This window comes from Phocoena sinus, chromosome 4 (genome assembly GCF_008692025.1).
Source record: "Phocoena sinus isolate mPhoSin1 chromosome 4, mPhoSin1.pri, whole genome shotgun sequence".
NCBI lineage: Eukaryota > Metazoa > Chordata > Mammalia > Artiodactyla > Phocoenidae > Phocoena > Phocoena sinus.
In genome coordinates, this window is record NC_045766.1 from 38,414,450 (window position 1) to 38,424,314 (window position 9,865).

At 40.1% G+C, this 9,865-nt stretch overlaps 1 protein-coding gene across 2 annotated transcripts in view; it reads right to left on the reverse strand.

Annotated features, from left to right (window-relative positions):
• RARRES1 (retinoic acid receptor responder 1) overlaps positions 1-9,834 on the reverse strand; it is a 110,225-nt gene extending 100,391 nt beyond the window's left edge. The window contains exons 1-3 of one of the 2 annotated variants that reach the window (XR_004349738.1): positions 9,340-9,834; positions 8,570-8,622; positions 5,883-7,084 (exon numbers count right to left, since the gene is read on the reverse strand). The gene's annotated coding sequence lies outside the window, so the exon portion shown is untranslated. Of the gene's footprint in view, positions 1-5,882; positions 8,623-9,339 lie in introns of both variants that reach the window. The other variant, XR_004349737.1, reaches the window with a different exon arrangement.
• Between the last annotated feature and the right edge of the window lie 31 nt (positions 9,835-9,865).

Consider the following 9,865-nt stretch of genomic DNA (forward strand, 5'->3'; position numbering starts at 1 on the left):
TCAGTCTAATGAGTAGGTCAATGGGAGGCTTCCTCTCCCACAGAAGGGGCACCTAGGCAGACGGAGCCTCCTCCATCAGGCTACACAATGAGGGACAGTCTCCCTGTCTGGGTGTTGTGTGGGTCCACTGAGGCTGATCCACCTTGTCTGCTCTTGGTAGAGTTCCCACACTCCCCAGAACTCTCTGGCTTACTTACAGTTTCCTCATTCTGCCTTTTCCTACTTACATAGCTAGAAATTCATCATCCATCACATGGGGATATTAGGAGTACCTACCTCAGAGAGTTGCCATGAGGATTATGTCAGATAATACAAGTCAAGTGCCTAAAACAGTGCTTGGTACACAGTAAGCACTCAATAGAGTTAACTATTACTATTAGGTATTTATAATTAGTTGGCAGGTGTGTATTTATTACAAGAAATAGAATGCCCAGATTGCTTCAACTTGCTCCTTGCAATGCATCAGCAGACTAGCATGGCAATGGATTCTTCAAGGACTCTCAGCCAATTTCCAATTTCAGCTTTTTCAAAATTGTCAGAAGTGCTAGGTAAAATACTATTCCTCTCAAACAGCTGTGAGGGATTTACATGTTCAACTCCTAAAATCAAGGTTGCTAGGCAGACTTAGTGAAATTCTCACTCAAGGAATGGAAGGTAATAAAGTGGTAACTGTCCTAAGTTCACTGTCACCCTCTACTATCCATACAGTTTAATCTTCTTTTTTTTAAAAAAAAGTCCAATATTTACAGAACAGATTTGGAAACTCCTCCCCCTCCAAAACCACCTGTGGAGAGAAGAGAGAGGCCACGGCCAAAAAATTCAGTGCTCACATGAGAAACACACAGAAGCCACAGGGCCTCATGGGCTCAGTGAGACAGCCAGTCCTGTGGTCACACGTGATGAACAACGAATGCTTAGCAAGCACAGCCGAAGGAAGAGGGCGCTCCTGAGAACTCCCTTGTGAAGATTGCACTTCAGGTGATCTTGGAACAAGAGCACAAGCAAGAACCTCAGGCGGCCTGGCAACTGGAACAAAGGCCCAAACAGGACTGAGCCAGCAGGTGACAATGTGTGGCAGGACTTCCCCAGTGTGGAGGGAAAGATTCAGAATGGAGATGACCTCTCAGCCACACCTGCCTGAGGGCAGTCATCCGGAGGGATTTACCTGTTTATAACAGAACTCAGTGTGTATCACTGTTGTCAGTTTTACTAATCATGGTTATGTTTACTGAATATTGAGCTTATACCAGAATGGGGAGTTGGGCTATCCCAACTAATGTTTTGTGGTCTTTAAGATTCTTCGAACCTTTTTTGATGTATCCTAATTTGAATATGGTATCATTTTTCTGCTGGGAGTCTCCTGATAAAATATCTATTTAAATATAACAACTATATTTAATTAATTTTTATAACAAATATGCTGGATGGATGACAAATAACACAGCTCTAATCCCTGAATTTAACCTTTTCTTTCTCTCGGATTTGAAAATTACCTGCTTTTTGAAGTAAACGATAATGAATCCTAAAGAGCAACAATAATGAATATTTAACTGCCCTAGATTGGCTAAGATTTCTCTTTCCCTTTAATGCACAAAGTAATTCAAGGATTCCCCAGTCCTTAAGATCGACCTTGCCAATTTAAAAAAAATGTATAAATGCTTCAGAAATTCATTTAAAGATCAATTTTACGAAGGTAGTGTTAGGAGAGGGACTGCAAGAGCTAAGCTAAAAAATTTGCATTTCGTGTTTGTATACTGTCCTAAGTAAAAAAGCCATTGCCCTCGGCTGGAGAGGGGTTTGTAGAAGTGCAGGGAAACCCTCTCCATCTAGTTCGCTGAACCTGTACAGGACATTTCATCAAGGACAAAAATGCCAAGCTCTTAATATTTACATACATCGAAGAGCTACAGGATCGTGGTTTAGTTCTCACTGCTTATGAAGTTTGTTCGTAATTTAGCTGATTTTAGGTATCAGCTCAAACCTACTACACGGCTTAAATCAGAACATGCTGAATTTAGCCCTTCAAAAAGCTCCCACTCCTTCTTGTTAAGCATAATAGTCTTGGGCTTTTCCAAAAAAAAAGAAAATAAACTCTTGCCTAGTTTATCTAATGAACACATGGGGTGGATTTTTAAAGACAGTCATTGTCCTAAAATATATGAACTGAGAGGGTTGTACTAGAATCTATCCCTTAAAGTAGCACAAAAGTGACATCCACTGGCCAAACAGCTTTCGTGACTATGGGGGAGAGAGCTTACCTCTGAAGAGTGACAAAGAAAGAGAACATTCGAAGACAGATGCTCTACATAGCTGAACACATCTATCCAAAAGCAAATGATTTCTACCTTTAACAATTTATATCCACTGTTGCACACACTTCTTCACATTATTTTTACAAATCTATGCGGCATATGCCAATCCATATTGGCAGAAATTCAAAGGCTTGACAATATACTCTCTTGGTCTGGCTGTGGGAAAACAGGTATTTCCACAACACAAAATGTTACAACCCCTCTAAAGGGAAATTTTTCAATATCCAACAAAACCACATATGCATTTATTCTTTGACCCAGCAATCACACTTTAGCCTGAGAAAATTCCAACAATATAAAAATACATATGCACAAAATTATTTATTGCAACTTGATTTATAATTGCAAAATACTGAAAACTTAATAAATGCCTCAGTATAGGAAAGTGGTTGAATAAACTATGGTACCTACATACAATACAGTACTATGCAGGTAAGAGAAAGAAAAGAAAGAGTAAGATCTATATGAACTGACATGGCGGGCTTTTCAGGATAGATCATTAGGCAGAGAGAAACCACTTTTAATGACTGACATTGGTAACAATACTTTTTTTTTTTACATAATCCAGGAGATAATTTAAATTTTTAGTGCTAGAAATTTGCGGTGAATCAGGCGTTGTAAAGATGGATGAGAAAAGCATTTCAAGCCAGGTATGATACCTGTCTTTGTCTTTCATGGGCCAGCCCTCTTGATACACTCACTAATGCAATCTATCAGGGATAGTCATTCTATAGATAGATAGATACATACATACATACATACATAGGTAGATAGATACATACATACCTACATACGTAGATATATCTGCTTCAGATAGATATCTGAAGCAGATAATAAAAATGTCTGGGTTTAGGTATATGAATTGAATCACACATTGACTCTGCCATTTGCAGTATTTACAGACAAATCACACTTGAACAGATGACAGCAGGCAGACCAGAGTCTAGTACGATTGTTTACTTCAAGATTTTACACTGATCTGTTTGACATGGGTGTGTGTTGACTCAAATTTCAAGCTTAGAGTAGGGAAGACATTACTGCTTCCCAGGTTGTAAAATCTTCCATGCTTCTGTAGAGGTATGCTCATATTTCCCTTTCTATCATTGTTCTTCCAGCAGGCTGGTCATTTAAATTAAATTATATTTAATTTAATCTAATTTAGTGTAATTTTTTCTCATCCTTTTTTCTCTTAGAATTTCAGAGGTATCTTTATTGTATAGTTTTGTAACAGTACTAATTTTATAGTACTCTATTTCTTTCTTCTATTAAGCTGTGGTTTTCTTAATATTTTTCCTTAAAAACAAAAAACAAAAAACACCTGTGCTGCAGGAACTAGGTGCTGGTGAGCCCGTGCACTCAGAAGCCCAAGAAGGAGCATAGGAGAGCTGGGGGCGAAACCCTTTCCGTCTGAGATGTCTCTCCTGCGCCATCTACTGACAAAGCTCAACTGGTGCCAGTTGGAGAAGGAAGCATATTTAAATTGTCACAGAATCGGTGAAAAGGATGAACTGGAGCTCAGACAGTAAAACCATAACCTGCATAAGGAGTGTCCATACATACTTCCTATGGCTGTTCCTCTAACAGCTTAATTCTTTCTTAAAATATTTGCTCATCCTTTGTCTTTCTCTTCTTCAATATGTAATTCATAAGCATGTGCACATATTTTTTATTGCTTATATTCATATATACACATACATATTTATACGTGTATATATTTTTTTATTTTACCAAGAGGGAGAGTTCCTTTAGATTTTTCCAATTAGAAAGTGTAATATTACCTATTCTTTCCTGACTCCCTTCTCCTGTTATGAAGGAGGAAAAATATGGTGAGTTTATTTTTGCAATTAGACTGTAAAACAGACTTCCACAACTATAGTAGACAAATAGGCAGATAAGTGTATAGGCATATGAATGAATGCATAGCTGGACACATACAGAAAGAGAAAAACAGAAATAGTTTGGAAGAAGAATGCATACATAGATAACGCTCGTAGTAAGAGAGATATAACTATTAAAAATTGAAGTCTGTAGGACATAAATTTAATCATTGGTGTTAGAAATCTGGGGCAATTTTGGATGGCATTTTATCCTAGGCATTGTACCTATCTTTGTGCTCCATAAGCCAGACTTTTCTCCTCTTCATCCTCACATATTCACCAACTTAGTATTTTTGGGAGCAGGTCCCTTAGTTTTTTGGTTTTTTTTTTTTTTGCGGTACACGGGCCTCTCACTGTTGTGGCCTCTCCCGCTGCGGAGCACAGGCTCCGGACGCGCAGGCTCAGCGGCCATGGCTCACGGGCCCAGCCGCTCCGCGGCATGTGGGATCTTCCCGGACCGGGGCACGAACCCGCGTCCCCTGCATCGACAGGCGGACTCTCAACCACTGCGCCACCAGGGAAGCCCCCTTAGTTTTTAATTAGTTTTCAAAACATAATAATGTGCCCATCTGTATAAATGGAAACACACGTATGTATTTACTCTTAGACTTCACACGCATGTACTTACAGCTCTAACAGTCATGCTGGCATCTGAGGGTCAGAGGCTCTGAGCTCTGAGGTGTAAGAGTTTTCCCCTTCCCAATTTTTATTCTTCCCAGTGGGAAACCTCATATGCTGCTGTACCAGCACACTCATATTTACTTTCTAAGGCTGCTTTTACAAGGTGCTGGTTTTGGTGTTAGTCTTTTCTTATCTTTTCTTCTTCATTTTGTAATTCTGTATTACATATCTCTTCATTATTGTTTGGTCATATTGCTTCACATATTTCCAATACTTCCATAGATTTTTGCATTTTTAATGAATTTTTTCATTCAGTGGAATAGTCATATATATATAAATAAATAATGTAATATCTTTTGCAATCCTTTTCCTTCTTTTAACCAGTGGTTTGAAGTAAGTTATACAGTACTTTACTTTTAATCTTCGTTCACTCACTAATTTGTATTGCAACAAATTCTGCTCCTTCAGGACTCGAGTTTGCCATAAACAAATGAGGAAAACAGAATTATTCCATGGGAAGTGTATAAAATAGATCTAAATGATTCTTATGTATTTTGCTATATAATAAAAAGCATTATTTACTGAGCATGTAAACATTCTTTCAGACCTTTAAAAAAAAAGTTTGGCTGCAGAGGCTGTGATCCATAAAGACTACTCTTTGGCTTTAATTATTTTAGATTCAAGACTTTGTACCCAAAAGACATTAAGATTAGTATTTATTGTTCATATTTTTCCGTATGAGGACATGGACATGCTTAAAAATCCCACTATCACTTTGGCATCCCAGTGAGTTATGCAGGTCACAAATATGATTCTTACTGATAGGAAAATTAAAATCTGAAATGAGCCCAAATCATATAGTGAATATCTTTTCTTATTGAAAAAAGCACTTCTATTTCAAGCACCTTTTAAAATTATGCTTTATGAGGACATCATTTCAATTTTATGTTATGCTATTGTTCCTTATAAAGACTGAATTTTCTATTCTGGACAAAGGAAGTAGATATTCAGAGTGGACTTCCTTGCAAACGTATTGCTGAGAGAAATGTTAATGAATGAACAGGAACATTACCTGAGTCCCAGAGCTGAGAGGTGAAGAAAGAGCTTTCTCCATACCAGGGACAGTCAAAGGCAAGTTAACAGGCAAAATGTGTGAAAGACACAGGCTCTCAGGTCACGGATGGTAATGCCCAAAAAGAAAAGAAAACAAAGGCGGTTAAAGAATGATTAGTAGGTGAATTAGCTAAGGCTCCCCAGACCTCCCAGTGGATGCCTTTTCATGATCTGGTCCACGAGTTTTGCCAATTAAACTCTAAAATATAAAGGCAATCTTATACTACTAAACCACATACTTTTCTTCTAAAAATTGGTACCTCATTCAAGTAAGGATCTACAATATTTTCATTCTGATCGTATAAACTTGACCAGAGACCTATAAAATATTTGTTATGAGTTGATAAATGGAAAAACCAGACTTAAATTCTAGTTCCAGGACTTACATCAACCTAAAAATTATTTATATTATATCCAAAGCTTTCCTTGGCACATATTCCACATAGAATTGGATGAAGCTGATATGCCAGTTGATGTGCTTTTGAATATCTTTCTAAGCCTTTGCATATGATGTCGCTTTTGCCTGAAATACGTTCAATCTCCTCTTCCTCCTCCCTCAGTCTTCTCTGTTCTTTGAGATCAAGCTCATTTATTACTGCTTGTCCTGCGTTAGAAACTCACACTGCTGGTGGGGAGAGGTGGGTTTGGGGCAGACCCAGGAGGGAAAGAAGACACTGATGAGGACTATATGGTTTCCAGCTTGGCTTCCGAATAGGATGGGTTTAGGGGAATGTTTTGACCCATACAGCCCTCAGGATGAGTGGTAGGAAGCAAAGGCAGGTGAAGGCTGAATCTAGAACTCAGATTTTTGAGAGAACCCTACCCTCTTCTCTGCCTGTGGGGCTAACTTTGCTCCAGAGGCTACAGCCATCCCCACACCAATGAAACCAGCTGGTCAATCTAATGGCCTTGTGTCCTGGCCAGATGATAAAATCTACACCTATACCCTCACTCCTATTTTTCCATCACTCAGTAATTTTAAGTGTGACTTGCTTGACTCATAAAAGGTCGATGCAGGTAGAATAAGCATGCTTATTTTACAGGCAGGAATGGGCTTTTCTATGGCAGTATGCTTTCCTTATTATACCATGAGCTGGTGCAACTCTCCCCAGATTTAAGGGCCTTCATCCATCCACTTCAGCATTTTTTTCAAGCTGGGTCCTGTGCAAGGTGTTTGAAATAGAAAGATGCACAAGGCTCTCATGAGGTTAAAGTCTGGTGGACATAATTTCAGACCTACATAAAAGTTGTAAGACTAGTACAAAGAATTCCCATATATCCTGTACCCAGATCCCTTAAATGTTAACATTTTACCACATTTGATTTCTTTCCCTCCCTCTGCATACATATACACATATACATACATGTATGCATACACACACACATTTTTTGGAACTGTTTGAAAGTAAGCTTCAGGTAAGTTGGTACTAAATATCTCAGTGTGTGTTTTCTAAAAGGAAGTATTCTCTCTTTCATAACCACAGTGTGATAGTCAAAATAAGGAAATGACATTGATAGAGTATAAATTATCTAATCATAGGCCTATTTGGATTTTGTCAACTGACCCAATAATGCTTCTTACAACTAAAGAAATTCTGGATCACATGTTGTAGTCAGTGGTCATGCCCCGTTAGTCCTGCTTTAATCAGGAACAGTTCCTTAGTCTTTTATGACATTGACTTTTTAAGGAGTACAGGGCACTTATTTTGTAGAATGTCCCCTCGATTTGGGTTTGTCTGATGTTTCCTCATGGTTAGATTTAGGCATGAGCTTTTGGTAGGTCTACTACAGAGGGCTGTGTCCATTTCAGTGCATAATATCAGGAGGCACGTGATGTCAGTTTATCTCAGTACTGGTCATATTACCTTTGATCACCTGGTTCAGGTGGTGTGTGCCAGGTTTTTCCATTATTTTTTCTTTTTATAATTAATAAGTGTCTTGTGAAGAGATACTTTGAGACTATATATGTATCTTACCCCTCCTCAAAATTTCACCCACTAATTTCAGCAAACATTGATGATTCTTGCCTGAATCAGTACTATGATGGTTGCTAAGTTGTGATGTTTTACCTCCATCGTTCCTTCTACATTTGTTAGTTGGGTCTCCACTGTAAGGAAGAGCTTTCCCGTCTCCCCCTTTTTTGTTTGTTTAGTATTTACCCAGGTCCAAGGTAAGAATGTGCACTATTTCCACTGCTATCTAACGCTGAACTGGAGGTATTAGCCAGTGCAGTTAGACAGATGACGCCCAACCCTTTGCCTCCTAAATGTACCTGTCTCTGAACTCCGTACTTCCTGTAAGTCCTATACAGGATCCACGGCCTGCTCTGCTTGGTGACACTGTGCATACCCACACAGCTCTCGCTTACAAGAGTACGCAGTAACTCCAGTTTTGTCTTTTTTAATTCACATGTGGACGGTTGTCTCATTATCCTTTGACAAACCAAACCCCAAACTAACTGAAAAGATCATTCTGATTTGCTGTGTGGGCAACATATCACAGAAATGCAACAGTGGAAGTAGGAAACCCAATTAAGGCTGCTGAAAATCTTGTGTGGGAAGCAAATCCCTGGAGTTCTGAAAAAAAACATTTACACTAAAAAACTATACGGAAAAATATACCATAAACATAGTCAAAAGAAATTACCTCACGTCTCTGACAAAGCCAATTTCATCAGTAAGAGAAAGCAAACGACTCATCTGAAAACATAAGCAAAGGATATGAAGAGAATTCCTAGAAAATAACTTGTCACATGTGGTGATGGCTACCTATTGGATAGTACAGAACAGTGATGATATTTAAAGCTATGGGGCTGGATGAGTGGAAGAGAGCCCAGGACTGGATTTTGGAGCCCTTGAACACTTAGAGTTCAGGTAGAAGAGGAGGAGCTGACAAATGAGACAGCAAATGAGAGCCCAGTAAACTAGGAGGAAAACAAGGCAAGTGTAGTGTCAAGGAGGCCATGAGAAGGGGGCTGTCAACTGCATCAACTGATGCTGAGAAGTGGAGTAAGATGAGGACAGAGAAGTGACCACTATGATCGGGAAGATGGAGTTGTTAGTCATCTAACAAAAGTCAGCTTTATTAGACCGGGGGCTCCTCCTTTGGAGCTGAAGGACCATGGGAGGTGGAAAGTGGAGTCCTCTTGTGCAGACATCTCAAAGGCAACACATTCCAAACTGATCTATCTTCTCTGGCATCCTCCCCCACTCTCTTCTCTTCCTATATTCTGATCTACATTGGGGAGCCCACGCTAGAAATCTGGGAGATGTTCTCAAATCCTGCCTTTCTCTCAGACCTCATAAGCTATTACTCACAACGTCATCCATTTCACCTGCGAAATACTTAATCTGTTTCCATTCCTCACCCCCTCCGCCGCCAAGTTACCCCCAAAGCTAGTTAAACTGTACACTTACTCTTCCTTTCCCAAACGCCTTTCCCAGGCATTCCTATGGAATTCAGTGCTCATTTCAGCCGCATTCATCCATTCACCAAACTGGTCTTTAAAGTATCAGTTTCTGTCGATCTCTCCAACTAAACCGTGAACTCTTTGAGGTCCAAGAGCTTGTCACACTCCATTTTGTATTCCCAGTACCTGGCACGTAACTTGATACATCATAAGGTGCTCAATCAACTGTGTGTTATTAAGAAAAGCCAAACAGGCTGCGGAGAGTAACGCTGCGAAAAGGGCGGCGGGCGTTTTCGCTTCCTTCGCGGTGGGATCACGCCTGGCGTCGGGCCAGAGGGGAGGCCCGCACTTTCTCCGAAGGAGCGGCGCGGGAACGACAACGAGAGCAGGGCGAGAAACGAGAGGACAGCGCGGTCGACGGTGGAAGGCCGGGGTTCCGCACCTAGACAGCCGCTGAAGAAAACGAACGTCGCCACCTCCCCTTTTTCCCTGCCGGCCCTGCCCACCACGTGCTCACGCCCACTCACGTGAGC